The following is a 19,253-nucleotide window of genomic DNA, read 5'->3' as shown; positions in this document are numbered from 1 at the left end:
GACAAAGGAAGAATGTTACAAAATAACAATAATTATCGCTTTATTCTTACTCATTCTCTCGATCCTGCAATCACACTGAAGGATCATCGGAACAGTAGGGATGCAGCACATCACTCCTTGCGTTTTCAGGTTGAAAAATTAATGAAATTTTGAGCCAGTAAATGTGTTTTTTTTTCATATTTTCACACAGGTATTTTCTTTTAGAAAAAGAAGAGCTCGAAGATGACAAATCAAAATTTTGTAAAAAAAGACGAACCTTTGCTTCTATGGCTCATAGTTGATTGTTCTTTGGTAACATTCGTGTGCATTACGTATTTGCATCTTTTGATTTCGTTCTTTTAGAGGAAAGATTTTCAGTACCATCACGAAATTTGAAGCTGTCGAGAATGTACAGCGTGGTGTACAATTTTGATGCAAAGTAAACATCAAAAGATGTTATAATTTTTTCTGTTAGTATTCAGCGAATTGAATCCCAATACAATTTCATAGTTTATTCGATTAATTATGTCACATTTCGAAAAATTTGCTATTAGTTTAGCTGCTGTTTATTTTAAACATAATCCGATGCACACAATATCGAAAAACGTCCTCATATTACAATAATCATGGTAAAAATGTAAAAACAACGTCGTCATGCAACGAGGATAACACCTGGATGGACGTCGAAAGGTTGAACAATTTTTTCAGAACAGAATGCGAATAAGGTTATCTAGATGAGCCATAATTCATTCAATTGAAAGTTTCATAATCTCTTCCACCCACTATTGCCTCCAGTCGATTGCAGGCATAGTGTTTTTGTTTTTGCCTTTTCGTTTTTATTCCATATAGCGGCATTAGGAAATCTTGACAGAACAATGGCTACCCTCGGGGTGCAGATTGGTAACATTTTTAACCTGGCAAAGCTTAAACAACAACAACGCTGAAGCTACAGTAAAATACTGATAGCTTTCGGCCGACAATCGCGTGCACTTCACTGCTATCGGTTGTCGCCGTCATCGCGATCATGATTGTCTACCCGGATCAGAATGTGACGCTTAAGGCTAGCGGCTTCAATACCATCCATTGGTCGTACGAGACCAATACCGGCCGTTAGGACTGTCCTTCTAGATGTAGTCGGCACAAGAAGAAAAAATATCCTAGGGAGAGAGAAGAACTTGCGCCAAATGACGCAGATAGCTGAGGTATGATTGAAGACGTTGCGATGGAACAGATAACGCAGAGTAACGATTGAGTGAATGGTTATTACATTTTGTCCATGTCCTGTACTGCCGTCAACAAGGTTTCAGAGCTTTTCAGATTTCAGATTTCAGGTTTCAGATTCAGGACTACAAATCTCGAGAGATCTTTGCCTACCATTTCAGGCTTTCTGTGACTCGATTTTACTCGTAGCTGAATAGTCAAGTCCTTTGAACCAGTCAGGCCGGATTTGAACCCAGATTCTGCCGTGTGAAGACCGGCGACGTTATTGCCTCTGCCACCGGATTGCACAAGATTTCAGGTTTTCCCTACCGCTAAACGCTTCAGCAGCTAAGAAAAGTCAACTGAGATAAACATAATGTATTTTTAAGGCTACAGAAGTTTTTGTGGTAAACGTAACATTCATTTTAAAATTCCGCTATATTATCTAAAAATAATATCATTTTCCAAAAGTTTTAAGCTATATGCCAATTCACAAAAATAGCAAGTTTCTCAAGCAACAGGCCAACAAATTAAAAACCATTAAAAGAGGTAAACAAAATCAACGGTTACCTGCTTTTGCCATATGTTCGCAGAAGTTATAATACGAACTGCAAAAATTAGGCAAGCGATTGTGATACCTCTTATGTCTTTTTTATATTCCTTCGTTGTGTTTCTCCCTGAAGCGTTTCAGACGAGACTACAACTTGCCTCAATTTAATGGCGATGGTTTTTCTTCTGGTCATCGGGATCCACACTGACTACGATAAGGTCCTGGTCCTGGTGATCGTTGAAACTAAAGACAACAAAAAACAGTTTTCTAAACTCAGGCGGCTGATGGCATGACTGTACGTCTGATTTTTTGACAATCATCCGAACGGCTCGAGTCAGGCACACGAGATGGGTTGAAAGCATAGCCCGAAAAGGATATCCTAACCACATATCCATCAGTGACATGGCCTTCGGCTATCGCCCGTTTTTACAGTCCGGTTGGAGAATGTGAATAAACAAATGCTTACCTGTCATCGAGACACAACGGGTCCACACATAGTTACATGCTCTGATCATCAACACGACACGACACGATGTGGTGTTGTGATCGTCAACCTTATAAACCCCGATGTTCGAAGCAGGGGCAGCAAAAGAACTAATGGCAAGAAATAGAACGAGGTAAAATATGTCAGAAATCAAATCACCCTCGGAAATTTAAAAATCCATTAATATTGCTGGTTCTGCAAGGATTGGCTGTGTAGAATGTGTAGAGTCTTTCGGCACTGCCCCATCAAGCAGAAAAGAGACCACAAAGATCTCAGGAAAGCCATCGAAAGGTAGGTTCCTCTGTAGGTTAGCAAAAGCACCGAATTAAATTAAGACTACGAAACGATCCAAAAACTCAATGCAGACCTAACTTCTTAAGCCCCCAAGCGCACCCTTCGTTCTGCTTTAGTCTAGAATCTGCCCGGAACGCACCAGTGACTGATGGCTCGACAACTTGTGGACTGGACTGTGACCGACGCAGTCCGTAGCGAAACCCCCGACTGTGATCTGAGCCCTTCGCCGTCGCGGCGTCGTGATGGAAATTAAAATCTGAAAGCTGATGGCATGATGATGAACGTTTCGATTTATTTCAAACGCTTTTCCCAGCAGAAACGATGGGCTATGAGGCAACGTTCGTCAGAGGACGTTCGAGGGCGGATGCTGATCCATATATTATCAATCTTTTAAACCGAACGATCACACCGCACCAGACAGATTTTCGTGCAGGTAACCCCATGGTGTTTATAATAAATGTATCCAAATCAGACGCTTAACCTCGTAAGATTACTGTCCCAATGGTTGAAAAACTGGTCGAAGCGATGCCTTCAAACAATTAGACAAATCAATTGTGTCAAGCTTGTTTTGTACGATAGTCATTATGACTGTTGGCACTAGTGCTAAAGGTGATCGCATCTAGATTCCCTTTTTAAGATCTATAAACGGATTTTGTTTTTGCTAGAAACATTCATTAGTTTATGTGAAGCCGACGATCGGTCAAAGATCATAGCACGCTTCACTAACCTAGGAGTTTACAGGGTCACGAAAGCCGCGGATACGAACAGCAAAGCGGTACGGTGTTTAGGATTTCCGTAAGATTTCCGTATTCAATTAACTGACGCTACCATGTTTTTAGCTACTTACTTGGTAACATATTTTAAATAAAGGTTTAAATGTAGGGAACTGGAACGAGTTCCATTTTCAATGCAATTAGGCTGGTTGGTCACAAATTACATTTGAAGCTTCAACGGAAATGTCTTTCAGTGAACGTCTGACTGTCAAGTGTTCAAAATACATACTCAGGAAAACTTATATATGTATAACAAAAGCAAATTTATTGTTTGAAAGTTGTAGTTTTAAAACGCACATTTTAAAAGGAATCTGTCTTTCAGATAAAACAATCAATTCTATTTATAGCATAGAAAGACCATACATTAAGGAGGAACCTTGAACTTTTATAATCAATTGGCATTAAAATTTTGTTTTGCAGTCGTATTACATAGTGATCAACATCATAGGAATCACTACATGTTGGTTTTACTACGCTCGGCCCGATTACGCCGACATTACCGACATTTTTCTCTTTCTGGTTGTACAGGAACGGGTAATTATTTTATTTTCTCGGTTACACCTTCTCTTCGGTGTTCAGCTCTTGTTGTTGTTCTGGTTTACACGTCTTGCAGTGGTCGGTTATATTCAATCGCCGTCAACTGCGTGCGTTGTTGGCACAACGGGAAGAACGTTTAATTTCTTGGCCGGATCCGGATCGGTACGGCACATCCAGTGTTATGGGTACGCTCTGCGACGTTTGGTGCAACTGTACGACTCGGTTGCGGCCATTTACGATTTTCGTGGCGTCCAGGACAGAGGCTGTCGTCATTAAAAGTCAGGCTAAGTTTATACCAGGTGATGCTTTACATTTCTAAGGTTTAGTTTTACCTTCTCAATTGATGTTTTCCTCTGTTAACATTAGGTAATGACATGATCTGCTTAAGGCAGAAGTGTGGGAAACTGATCGGTGGAACTATTATCGGTAACATTTTTTCTCAGCGATGGAGTTGATGTTAGTGAAGTTCATAATCACCTTATAAGCAAATGTAAGCTTTTAATTATTTGAGGAATATAATGAATTGACTGGGTTCTGTAAGGTTTTTTTTCTATGCATGTTTTATATTCTTTAGTTTTTATCCATGCAAGGTTAGTTTTTGTATTAGTGTAGTATTTATGAATGAAGATTTATGAAGATAACTCCATTTTAGTTTTCTGGAGTATTTAAACTCGAAAATTGTTTACCTCTGGTTAATTTTAACAAACTTGTAGCAAAATAGTCATGCCTGCACGTGAGGAATTTGCTGATCGACAAATCACCGAGCCATCTAACTAACTGAGGCTACGAGAGATTTCAACCGCGAGCAAGTAATTTTTCTAATTTTGAGTAATTATTATATTTAATTTTAAGTGATTCTGTGCTCTGGGTAGGTCTGTCAATCGAAGGAAAATCCGTTTTTCTTTATTTTATGTTCAGTTTTAGCTCTTTCCTGTACCAAAAGATCGCGACACTCATAATAGTAATTTTGAAGTTTTATAAATTCCACGCTGCTACTCTTATTTTAATTTATTTTATCTCGTTCAGGCTACTTTTTCCTCTACGATTAAAACGTTTTACCTTGGCACTGGCATTGGCAACGAAGCATCTTAAACGGAAAGTAAGAAAATGAAAAAAATATGACGGACAATAAGAACACCGTAAGAACCGAGTCATCTGGAACCATATGGAGCTCACGTTGTTATCCTATATATACACACACATACAATATTGAAGCTATTCTCCGTCACCATCACCTGCACCACGTGCTTTCGATGCCATACGACGATCATCTCCGCAATTACTGCTTACGGCAAAAGGGGTCATGGTGTGGCGCTGATGGAATTTCGGCGATAAAACACCCTTAACGCAAGGGACGATGTTGGCCCGGCAGCTCCATCAGCCATGTTAAACCAAGTGGAGATGACCAATCGAATATTGACCAACGGGTTAGAGTAGTCACAATACATCGTCTGGGCGACCAATACACCATAAAGCTCCACGAACCATGGTGAAATAATTAAGATTTGTATTTAGATTACGCTGGTACGCTATGTACGGTTTTGTTCAGTGAGAGAATAGGCGAAAGAAGGCTGGAGATAAAAACTAGCTGAAAGAAGACAAATATAACGACACAGAGTGCATTGTGCACGGACTGCCGTTCGCATTCTTTATCATAAACATCAATGTATGCTCTGCATTAAATTGTACGCCATACATCAATATTCTAGTCACACAAAAGATCTAAAAAAACAGCACAAATTGTTTGTCATTTTAATTGTTTAAATAAATTTACAGTTTGTCTTAAGCGCTTGACTCCATACAATTGTACTTACTTTTCTACCATAAGTATTCAATTTGCATTTCTATTGAAACGAGCAGCGGCAAAGAAAAGGTTAACATTTCGATGTGATCGTATAAAAATATTTCAGACTGTTTATAAAATCATAACGGTGATCCATTACCATGCTTACCCATCAGTGCAAGAATGTGTGGTTGCTTACCTTATTGTGGCTGCGAAGATGGTGACGACCAAACGTCGGAAAGATAGCTTTAATCAACGCATAACATATGCTCAATGAACATCAGCATACGGCTAGCATCAGCATAACTGTTGAAATGGTGGTCGTGGTAGGATAGGGGCTACAAGAAGGCTGGCGTAGTTCCGTATCTTTTTTTTTCGTTTTTCTCTTCCTTTATCCCACCGTTCATACCACGGCATCAACAATATCTCAAACAAGTGCTTATGCTGGTACCGAAAGCTCAGCCGGATCGAACACGAAGTTTGGCTTGTCACGACAGATGCTTCTTCTTGACTTCCAATCGGTCATTCATCTGGTGTTTTTAAGAGATGAATCAAGAGTTTCAGTTTTAGGCAGAAATGGTGGCTCATCATGAAATCCATCACGAGGACTCTTCAATACGCACTGTTTGTCTGCTGGTGGGCTGTCTGACCGAATCTAAGCCGCTGTCCAGCCTGGGAATCAGTTTCACTGTAGGACTTTATTGTTTATTAGCAAAATAGTTTAAATAATGTATGCGGTTAGGTTGAACGATGCTTTGTTAAGCAACTTTGAATTCTTTGGTGTTTTATTGTTTCGTTCTAAGTTTCCTATTCTTAAACTGAATTATAACTTTTGTTCTTATGGATTTTCTTCCTCAAGTTTCCATACTTCCTGTATCACAATTAATCATAAAATTGAGAAAACTCTGCATTAAAAACACCTACAAAATAATCCTAAATTTACTAAGCAGCATTCAATGACTACAGACGTCCTCATAACGGTTCATTAACAAAAACAGCTCTGTTGAATGCTCTGACACTGTCCATTACCGTGCCTGGCGGAACACTAGCGATTTTGTACCTAAAGGCAATACAAATAAAGAGGAATGGATAAATTCGATCATTCCGGGTGGGCTCGTAACATTTCCCGGTCAAAGATTATTCCATTTTTCAAAATTTTAAACTTAAATAAAACTAATCGAAACAATTGAAATAAGGGTGTCGATGAAAACGTTATACTAAAAAATTGCGCAAATACATATTTAATTATTGGACAGTTCGATGTTTAGTCGTCACTTCTATACAACACAAATTACCAACACTTAAATAAACAATTAGTTCTGGGCTTTCAATCAGGAACCCGAGCTTATCGATGACCGAAATCGAAAACTGGTTTAACCATAAAACTAAGGAAAAATTGATTACGTTAGCACAATGCCTCCACGTTGCACTCACGTATAAAATCCACCAAAGCAAAAACAAGAACATCATTATTTTTATTCTCTTATATGCGTCATCTTTAAACAATGCACGAAGGAAGAAATGAGAGCAATGCCGGTATATTTCGTGCTTCAAGGGTATCGTGCGTGTCTAATTTGTGTAATTTGTCATTTTCTTGTATCCTTTTATAATGATGCTGAACAAATTATTGTTGCTTGAAAGTTTAAACGGTTGAATTCGACAATATGTGGTGTATAAAATGTGATGTTAAGTAAAGTGAATCTCTATTGCACTTAAATTATCTTAAAAAAAAGAATTAAAAGCAAAATCTAACAGCTAATGATCAGAGCAGTGAATGCTCACCACATCCACCCGGTTAAATTTCTTTTATCTTATTGGTCACTAACAACGTATCATAAAAAGCTCGAGGCATCATAAATGTGGCGGGTTCATTGACATTGACGGATTTTTTGCGCTATTGTTTTCGGCTCAACGATGATCGACCATTTGACGCGCATGGTGCAAATACAGCACAGGAACGTGCGGAAAATAGACAGGCAATGTATTAGTACAAGTGCTCATTTTACGATCACAATAATTTTCCATGTGTAGCCGAAAAAAATCAGTTCAGCTAACCGTTCTTTTTATTATGTGGCTTACCTTTCGTAGCTCTTCCTATTTTGTCTGTGTACGGTCGCGTGGCTGTCGTGCTGTGGGATCCAAGCTGAGATATTCACCATCGACGCAAAACCTCTAACGCTGGTCAGTCGGCAATGCGATGGAAAATGTTTCTCGATAACCAATTAAACGCAACTTATTGAGCGTTAAACTGGCAAAATCTTGCTCTCACCCGAAATCACCGTGAACTTCACGTGAGTTACGCATGTTTATCACCAAATACGCTAATGTTCACACCATATCATCTCTGAACTCTGGGTCTGACTACGATCATTTAATCGATTAATCAGACCAATCAATGAGGGCAAGTCGAATTGCAGGTCTTGCGTATCGCTGCCTGCCGAATACTTCAATGATTGATCGCAATCGAATCTGCTAGAGATTTGTATGCTCATTCGATGTGGAGTTTTGGGTACTGCGGCAATCGTTGAGCCTCTAGCTTGAAACGAATGTTTGTTTGCGCTGCTCGATTCGACCAGCACAAAACGAGAAAGAGGCATGTGAAATTCGGATCAGCATTGTTATTCACAAGCCAATCCAAGCTGTGATGATAACGGTAAGGTTCAATGGTTAGTAGTGTGCCTCTTCATGCTGAATGGTCATTCCGGTAGAATAAGGTGTAAAATGTTAGTCCCAGAGTAAACGTTTCCCATGACTCTTGTGCTAACTGGTTTTAATGCCGTTTGTGTTCGACATGGATTTCTGATACGGTTTTTTTTAGGTTTTGTTACTTATCATATACGTGATTTCGCAAAAGCAAGATGTGTTTGTTTTTCATTCATTACATGCTCCAAATTTTCAGATCGTTTGTACGTTCAAAATCATACACGGACTTGAAAAAGAATTCTATGAAAAAAAGAACTGCGAAAAACTGAAACAGTTTAAAGCGTTGGAGATATAAAATACAAGAATTGGACAAAATATAGAAATTTTTTACGAAAATGAAAAAAAAACTAACTTTAAATAATCATCCTCTCGATCAGACCGTGCTGAACTGACAGCTAAGATTCGACTTCAAGATTTCTTTGGTGGTGGTGAGCTGATAACACAGAGCTGTTCCTTGCTTCGTCGTCATTCTACATTTTATTAGATTAACGGGTTAGAATCAGAGCCAGTAGAGCCAGTTGAGCCTGAGAATTATTTTGCTATGAAACTGTTGATATTTTAACACCAGACATGAAGACTTGAAAATACTGCCGTTCCATTCGAGTCATTCTTCTCATTCTGCTTATAATAATTTTACTCTTCATTACAGATTTTTTTCTAAAAAGAAATACCTGAACAAAAAGATTGACCCTTTCAGCAAGTAGAAGATCATGGCACCATTCAAGTGTAGGACAAATAAGCGCAACCTAATGCTATTCTCCTGTGTCCAGGCAACAATGCTACTGTTCGCACCAAGCGACCGAACGCAAAATTTCTTGCCTTTTCCCGATGGTCGACAATGCCCAACGCACCCGGTACCTTTCATCACTCGGTGCAAAAATGTTCGCAAAAACCGAGCCGGCTCCAGGGGATTTCAAAAGACTGGGGAATAAAATGAGCATTTACCACAGAATCATGAAACAGAAAGAAAATGCCGAACAACAAAAGGAGTAAGCGCCAGGATATTGCCAGGATCCTTGCAAATCTCATTAGCATAGAATATTCCACTTTTCGGACCCTTTTTTTGGTGGTTGACCATGCGAAGACGATGCCACATCGGGCGACCTTTTGTACCTTTTCTGCCATCCATCGGGTTTCATTTGGGCAATGTGGTTAAAAGGAAGCTTCCGGGGGATGTTGGAAAATTGGCAGCAATAGAAAATTAATTTACTAATCCTGAGCAGGGTCCTAGCAGCTCAGAAACAAAGGAACGTCGAGGTAACAAAAAAGAAACGAAATACACATGACCGTATCACAAAGAGTGATAACCAGAAAAGCGCATGCCTTCTGCACCAACGTACAATGAACAATGATAAATTGACCAGTACAAGTGGGCATTAAGTGATTATTGATTTGCACCGAACGGTATAATTGTTTTTCGTGCGCTTTTGAGGGCATAGTTTATGTTTCAATCCCACACCCAGGTACTTGCAGCTCGCGGCTAGGATTATCGGGTCTAAATCCTCATTGTAGGCATTCATCGACAAAAGACAATATTTACAAACGGATGTGTGTTCTCCGCAGGAGGAACGATTTCTGCGAAAAGGGCCTCGAGATCCCTTTAGTACTCGATCGCTTACACGCATCAGTCTGATGAATAATTCGTGGGGGAGAATTTAAAGCACAGGTTAAGACGGTTTGAATCTTCACGCTTCCTCGTAAAGCCAGCGCATTGTTCCATCTGGCGCTAGGTGAGTAGAATCCAGTTGCCGGCAGGCCCTTTTCTTCTTATATTCTACACAAAAAACAAAGCCACTCACATGCTACTCACATGCAGTCTTGTCAGAGTTTACCGAAACTTGGCACTCGAGCGTGACTAGCAGCCGGAATGTCCTTTTTGGTGAAAAGGTTGCGGTAGATGTGTTACGCTTCTGCCGCATTTTGTGGCACTTCAGCTTGAGCGATTTGAGTGGGGCCAATCCAATCGGAAAGCTGAAAAAGGCTCATTAAATAGGAAGGAAAAAAAGAAAAACTCCGCGTACACCCACCAAAGCACACTTGAACGCCCCTTCCCCACGTTGATGTCCGCGAGTGAGTGTATTTTTACCAGGCGCCAATATGTGAAACATTTTTGCCCCGGCACATCAATTTAGATCCACGTGCTAAACTGGATGAAAACGCCCGCATTGACGCTCGCGCTATTTCATATCCATAATCGCACATACATATATCCTGCCACAAATGTCCTCCAGCAGACCTCTCCTATGCCTAACTCGGTTAGTTTCACACTGTTTCTGCATGTCCTTGCCACGATTCGGTGATACGCTTGTCACGTTCGTAGCCCCGTTTCGCGATGATGGCAGTCGCTGCTATGCGCTCGCACGCTGAAGCTCATATGAAAAAAATCAAACGAAATCTCATCCTCCTCGGTGGTCCTCGAATGGCCATCGAGAGAGCGAGCAGCGTGCGACTGGCATCCCACTACCAAGCTGCGGGACACGATTATCGATACTTCCGTTATGAAACTGGGGCCGATCGGGGGCCTCCCAATCGCTTCCATACACACACTCACAACATCGCTTTGATGCAGCTACCATGGCATGTGTGTGATTTTTCTCTGACACTTTTCGGATATTTCGGTTGGCGTTTTGCGATATATGTATCTTCTCCCGCACTCACCCCCAATCAGCGACGCCATATGAACCTTTCAGAATGCTTTTCACTACTTCGCAAAACGTAACAACAAATGCTGTTTGAAATTTTCTACACCCCCCAAGCTGATTCTCCGAGCGCTTTTCTGGCTCCCGGAATGCAAATGGTTTTATTTGGTTTTGCTTTCTTCTTTCGATACTATGCGCTTTTTATAGCACACTGTAGTGGTTATCGTCTATCGTCACGTATTTTATTTTATTTCCCATATCACTGTTTCACCGCGAGGCATACCTACCGCATAGCAGATTATTCGCCAAATAGGTGCGTCAGTATATTGAGGAGAAAATCCAAACCTGAAGTGCATACCAGACAGTATATGCGAATATTGACAAATTACGAAAATTGCTTTTCCGCAGGTGCTGGTTCGCCGTACTAATGTCCGCAACGATGTGTGTGTGTGTTATGCAACTTTTCTCGGTTCACCTGATTGACAATACGTTTTTTATATCCTTATCTGATAGAGTTATAGCTCGGTTCGTCCGTGATGAACGTCTTGACACCCTTCCTTTGAAGTGTTTTTGGATTATAAACACCCTTTTTAGCAGCACACTCTATACAATTTCTATTTTATTTAGGTGAGACACATGCTTAGGTTTTTTTTTATTCACATAAGCCTAGCCGTATTTCGCAAAGCAATCGTATTACCACAAAGTGAAGTATCATAATTATGTCCTGTGTACATAGGTAACTATGGTTATGGGTAGCTATAGTTATCAACGTTTTTAGAAAACGATGAGGGAACGTAAAAGGAGGTACAAGTGATAACTTGTTTCATGTAATATAAACGAGAGAACAACATTATACGTAACGGACAAAACTAAGGAAAACAGACTATGTTGTTTTCATTTTAAATTGGTATGGTATGTTGTAGCTCAAAGCAAATAGATTTCTAGCAATACGGCCAGGCCGTCTTAAATGAATAAAAAAAATCTATATTTTTGCCATAAAAGCCATAGCCAAAAGGTAAGGTCGAATGTATCATGCATTGTTGAAAGACTTTCCAAAATAAAATTTGATTTGTTATGGGATTGCAAAGTTCGACGGGTGAAGCAGAAATGTTCGAGTGCACTGTTTGGAAAGGACTAGAAACTGTTGCATGTTCTAGCAGCAATGTTCTTAAGCACTTTTACAGCACTATTATCCATTCTGGCATTTTTATAAAGAATCACGTAAGAATTTTGAAGAAAAATTAACAATTAATCAAACATCTTGACACAATATACCAAGACTTTAGGTGTAAAATGTGTCCCTAAAATTTTCTAGGCCTCAACCTACTTCCGGGAACTTAAAAGTTTTCCTTAAATAGTAGAGACGGGGTGTTGGTCAGTAAGCCCTCATCCGTCTATACTGAAATGTTTCTTTACAAAATAATAAACATGTGATGTGGTAAGATGGACCATTAAAACTGATAGACCAGGAAAAACGAACGTAAATAATTTTTTTAATTTTCCTTTTAATAGTCTCAATAAGGAGCAATTTAGAGGTCGAGACGACAACGGCACTGGTCGTCACACGGCAGCGATGTCAAATCTCATTCAGACCGCCTCCCCGTACGCCGGACTGGGACCGGAGGTTGATTACGCCGGAGGTTGTAATGCCAAGGAAGAAGAAGTCTTGATTCTGTAATTTTGTACATTACAATTTTACACATATATTACAAATTCTAAGTAAATATTTGTTTAGGAGACTTCGTTTTTGTGCAAACTCCCCTAAGACACCAATACATCCCCATACATTATCTACAGTGAGAGATATCTTTAAATTTTTGTCAGCGTAAAGGTAGAGTAATCGGGGAATTAACTAGAATTTTAGTCTATTTCTTTAAAATTTAACAAAGCCTACCAAGACTACCCAAGCCTCCCTATCTAGGCTAGGAGGACTAAGGTCATTCTATCTATTAAACACCTCCGATGCCATCCAACTGCAGTAGAGTGGAAAGAAAAAACCCTCCTAGGTCATTGTCAGTGTGCTGACGAGGTGCTAAAACAGGTCAGTGCATGGGAAAATTCATTCACGCATTTTGTGCCTGCACGCACGTCATTGCTGTTGCACTCGCGCATATCGATCACTAACGGACGGCAGATGTAAATAGATGACTGACATCGTTTTTCCACCGACAAAAAAACCTTGACTAGAATTGTTCATGCGCAAATTAGCCACCTTGCGCGCTCAATAATGCACCCCTCGCCAATGATGATGCCGAGTCGTTCGATGTCGTTGGCGAAAAGCATGACTGTATACGCAAAGGTCGATCGTTTCCAAGTCGCTAGTCGCGCTGTTGGCCTTCGGCCTATTCATGTAGTGAAACGGCTTATTATCAGCGGCGTGGAAGTAGTATACGTCAATGTTTTGCTTTATTCTACGTCCGACCCAAGCTGGGAAATATGCAAATGTTTATCTGCACCGTTCAAACGCTTCATTGAGCTCGAACATCACACGCGACTCGGCATCAGCACGTCAAATGACGGCGGACAGTGATCTCAAGTTTTGGAACCTCAAATAAAACTGCCCGATAAAGCTCATCATGCGTAGTCCGTTTACTGCCGAAATCCTTTTTCCTTTTCCGATTTCGTTTGTAGTGTGAATTTCCATTGAGTGTTGTAAACAAAATGAGAGAAAAAACAGAGTTCTAAGCTCTTTGAGCTCCTGGGTCGTAAAAAGCACCGAAATCCCAACGACAAAAAGACAGACCCAACCGGTTTGCCTGCTGAAGGTTAAAGCTTAATTATGGGCCCACCATCTACTCTTTGACAATTGACACTCTCCGACACTCTGATGAAAAAAGGATGCTCTAATTGAATTGCTTTATGGTTGCGTTGATGACTTGGGTCTGGAGAACGATTGCCTTTGTGATGGTACCGAAACCTTGTAAAGGATCAAATCACATAAAATTAGAAGGAATCGCCTACAATTCTCAAACTGAATACTAAAAACCAGACCGACGTGCATGGAATGTAAGAAAAGAGAAAAATACAATAAACAACTACATGAACACCAAACTGGCAAAGAAAAACAGATGACCGAAGGTGTTGTAAAGCTATAAAAGTTTATTGAATGATACCAAAAAGACGGTCCCTGGAAAACTTACTCGCGTATCATACTACAGCAATGCCATTGACCAATTGGTTCAGACGAACAGGGAATCTAGATGCAATAGAGTCATCATTATTTTCTCAGATATTTTTAATTGATACAATAATATTCACTTGGCCATTCCTTTGATGTTGCGACAAAAACAAGAAGATTCTACTTTGAGTTTCCTTAGAGCAATAGTATTGTTACGTTTTAAAAAGCACATCGAATCAAAAATAATTTAGTAATGATTAACATATCTATACAATGTATAAACAAAACAGTTGTGATCGATATTTCTTAGTAAATCCCCAGCTCAAATTTAAATTAAAATGGAAAACAGTAGTAGCTCAACTAGTCACATTGTCCCTCAATGTACATGGAATCGAAGTAGATGATATATTAATCAACAGCATCACTCCGCTCAACAGAGAGTAGAACATGGCATACGAATTCAAGAACCTTTCTAGCATTTCAGAATCCTAAGATCTAATCTTAATGATGTCAAGTCATCAAACAAACTGTGTATCGTCTCTTATGCCTCACTTCTCCCGTGGAGGTCTCTGCATATCCATAAAAAACTCTATACTCAAGCAATTACTGATTGCCCAATATTCAATCTACACCGATCGGGTTCAGCATCGCGAACGTGTTCGGCGCACCGAGTGGGTTCGCCGGCTGCTACAATTATCTATAATTTATCATAACTATCAATTTTAGAAGTGCTAGAGGTGAAGACTCTTTCATGAAGAGTACACCCGAAATGTGTTCCGATAAAGAAAAATGACACAACAAAACGTGCCACCTTATCCATCTTCTTGAACAGGCAAAACAGGTAACTGCCCTGGCCCGAATCTGACTTCCTTGCGCTACACTGTGATGTGTACTTCTCTTCCTTCTCCGTGGATAATTTTGGTTGTATGCCGGGAAGATGGCCATTCAATGTTTTCACTCCGGGGGAGACGACATCTAACCGTCCCGTCAAAGATCCAACAGTGAGACAAGCCACAAAATGACAAGACAAACGAGTTTGATCGTTGTTTATGGAAGGGACACGGCTCCGAGCGACTGACAGGAATAGGAGAAGCATCTGAGTGGAAGAGATAGAAAAACCACACAACACATTCATACGAACTTAATAGGCGAAAAATAGAACTAGCCCAACTTTTTTACGAAAGGCACACTGAGCCGAAAGTAAATCCCCATAACAGAGAAATAAAATTGACCACCATCGAGCAAGACAACTGGAACAAAACAAAAGGTACAACGCCCCGGTAAAGATACCGCATTGTCGGTAAGCCAACGCAAGCCAGTTGTTACAATAAAATATTTGAAAATCTTCATTATGCCATTAGCCCGTTGGGTGGTCTCGCCGTTCCTTTCCCCCACCCAGAGCTAGGCACTAGCTGGGTTTCTCTATAGTTGCCCCTTGCCACTGCTACAAATGCTTTCGGTGCTTCAAGTCGTTTGTCCACCCCAGGTGATCCTACCAAATCCAGGGTATGTCCGATCGGAACCCGCGTGTCGGGACTTTTGAGGTTTTGCGAGCAGACGCTGACATAAAAGTTGACCCTAGAACACCGGGACCGATACTCGCGCGCTGTCTGCCAACATCATCTCGGTTTTCTTTCTTCATATATTTTTCCACAAAGCGGCTCATAGTTCTTATCGCTTGCGCCCAATCAACAATTACACTAATTTTTATGAACAATTTCGTACCGGAGAACTGGCGTGCGGCCTTGTGTGTGTTTGTGTGTATATGGTGAAAGGCATTGTATAAAAAGAAATGGACGCCCTGAAGGTGTAAGCTTGTGGCATACGGCACGAACGCCTCCTTACACTCGGCAGGTACCAATTGGTTGCCTTCATGTTGATATCCTGGTACCGTTTAAGTTTAAGTCGATTGCCATTAGATAAATGTTCTGTTTAGTGTTTGCGATAGAAGTGTTAAACGTAAAATCGACGCAATTATGCATTTGATTTGTTACGTATTTTTGGTTTTTAATACAATTCATTGCACAGTTATTAGTTTTAACTTATCATTTAAGTAACCGATTTCCAGTATAACTGTGAGGATTAGGGATAACAGTATTGATCTTCCACACGAAATCATCGACTAAGAAACCAAAAGTTTTTTTTAATTTCAAGTAGAACGCCCGAACCGTATTGCTATACAGACTATTCAGATACAATGCGGGAAAATCGATCATACAAAATTGACTGTAAAAATATAAAATATACCACGTTAGTTTTTCTTCTCTTTTCAATGCATCCAACAACATTCTTACTGACACAATTATCAGCCACATAGAACTCGTTTTCCGAATCATAAACTAAAGTTTGAAGTTTAACATCCCAAAATAACATCAACTATATGGTATTTTTCCCTTTTTTCGTCAAGCTGTTCGTCTCACCTCCCACGTCTCGGTTGTTCCAGCCAAGCCGCTAAACATAAACTGAACCATACTTCGGTAACCCTTTCCATTTTTCCTAATGGAGTACAGTTTGTTGCTCTTCGCTCTGTTTTCAAGAAAAGGGAATCTTTACCGGTATTGAAAACAGCATCTTTATCTTTTTACAATACCCTAGAATTTGTCTAAGAAAAACAGAACCAGAACTTTCCGCAGTAGAGGGAGCGCTATGATTTTTGTGTGCTCCTAATTAACCCCTTTCCTAACGCGCAACCCACAAATCCTTTCAAAACATCCGTGCACTTCAATTCTTCTTTCCTCGTTATTATTATTCTTTCTCATTTTTCGCTTTGATCATATTGAGCGCTACACGAAAAAGGATATCCTCATGTCCGTACCTGGGCAATGTACGGTTACAGAACGCTGTTCGCTTAGCGGTGTCTATCGGCGACCCGAGAGCGGAACACAAAAGCGAAAAAAGGGCCGTTGTTTTTCTTTCGTTCATCCATAATTCTGCCACTCTTTTCGTTGGCATAATTTCTTTCCTAATTGTTAAAATAACAACAGGTCTCCTCTGCATGAACATGCTCTCATTTCACAGACACATTCTACCGGATAGGTAAAGGGCTGTGCTTTGATTACCCTGTTCAGCCGCATTCGTCCACAGATCAAATATTCTCCTTTTTCTTAGAATGTGATACGTGCACAATTTGACCGCAGGTTTGTTTCTGCGACGCAACCATACCTCGTCGATGTAACGCAACGACATTGCGAACTTGAGGAGAGTCAGCAGCAGCAGATTAAATAATGATTTCTGCAGCATATTATATGTCCTGAACGCCTATCTTTCGATTTGGTTTTCCGGTCCATTGCATAACAGCCGTACATAAGCAGCAGCAGCCGAGGACGAAAAATTGTGTCACAAAAAGCATCCGCTCCCGTGAGCGGTTTTTGTTCGTATGCGATTGTGACATACATCGCAAACAGACTTTGCGAGTGTTTGTGCACGGCAAAAGGACATGTTTGCGTCACATAATACTACATAAGAGCATAAAAGACTGCCACTTTGTCCTCCTTTAAAAAAGATACGCGAGAGGAAAGGAACACAAAGAGCAAGATATATATGTATAAACCGAAAAGAGAAAAAATCTGAGCATGAGCAGGATGTGACTGCGCTCAGAGAATGCTGTGACAGTTCGGAGAAGAATCAAAGCCGCAGCATCTGTAAATTTAAAAAAGTAGGCGTCACCACAATGACACAAAAACAACGCGACATTTCGCCAAATTGTCCTTGTGTTTTCTTATTTATTTATCTCTCTTTCGCCTAATCTTCTACAAGGACACTACCGATTTTTACATGTATTGGTTAGTTACTGAAGCTTCGATATGGAGCCACCCGAGGTTTTGCATGCCCTTTGCAACATGTTAAAGCCAGGGGAAAGATCAGGATCAGGATCCGGAGTTCCATCCGAATGACAGCTGTAATATACTAGTTCGCCCAAGGATGATTCGAAATAGCGTCTTTACCGATATTTGAAAAATACCGTCAATAAAAAAGTGTTCTACTTTACGCTTGTTTGTGTAGCTTAATACAATGTTTTAGATTGTTTTGTCACTTCGAACAACTGCAAAACCCAGGCGTTCAAATTTGTCACAAATATGTCACAAGGGCCATGCGATTCCACATATGCAGAATCACCACCACACAGAACGGCTTCTGCTGCCGAATTGACCAACTTGGCCACTGTTTATATACACATTTACACGCCTGCCGCTCAGGTGAGTTTGTTTGTGTTGGTGCGCTCGAAACGAGGATATGCGATCTGGGAGATATTTTTCCCACACAATACCCTCACGCTGGCTTATGTTTTTGTTCTCAGAAGTACCACTCACCCTAAAACTCACAGGAAGGAACGAGAAGGAATGTATCGTCGCCAACGTGTGCGTACGATTGAGACAGTCGATGCTTACTGGACATCAAGGATAAGACGGCTTTCGGTTTGGGCTATGTTTACACTACCCACACAACCACAGCCCAAAGTAGATGGTTGGATATTCTCCACAAACTGCAATGCTGGTGACATATCGTAAATAGGGACCTTCGAAGGAAAGAATGTATCAGAGAGTGACAATCATCTCGTGTGCTCTCTCAAACTGGGCGAGGATGTATGTACTTGGTACGTTTTGTCGCACGCGTCGCTCGTCGTCGTACATTTCGCTCGGTGACAAAGGACTTTTTCTTACTCCTCCAACTGACCACACATACAAACACTCACGCACACACGTTCAGCGCGCTGTGCTTATATATAATAATTACGCGACCTACCGCTTTGACGACACGATTCAATGTGACAATCGCCCAGTAGGAAGAAGCCAAGCGTAACCGACCAATCAGAACGATCCACAGATCGGTGTCCGGCCAACGAGCGGCTGGAGTTGTCGCAGCCGTAAGCGCGTACGTTTACGTGTTTGATGCCGCCTTCCTTCGATCCACGTGCGTTATGGATTAAAATCTACCCAAAAGGACACCTAGTGCTGGGGATATATTTGCTTACGAAGCGCAAACGGACACGACGTTTTCGTCTTGTTTTACTATAAACGTGCGTTCTGCGACTCATGACTGTGAAACGTGAGACCCATGCCTTGTGATTATTTTTAGCTTCGCTGAATGGATATATATTTAGCATTGTTTTCATACACCCTCAACTTACACTTTCAAATGCACACGTTCACCAAACAATGGTACAGTTGCTCTCTTAGCTTCTGCTACTACTAC

This window comes from Anopheles stephensi, chromosome 2 (assembly GCF_013141755.1).
Source record: "Anopheles stephensi strain Indian chromosome 2, UCI_ANSTEP_V1.0, whole genome shotgun sequence".
NCBI classification, from domain to species: domain Eukaryota; kingdom Metazoa; phylum Arthropoda; class Insecta; order Diptera; family Culicidae; genus Anopheles; species Anopheles stephensi.
Note: the sequence above shows the minus strand (reverse complement) of the source record.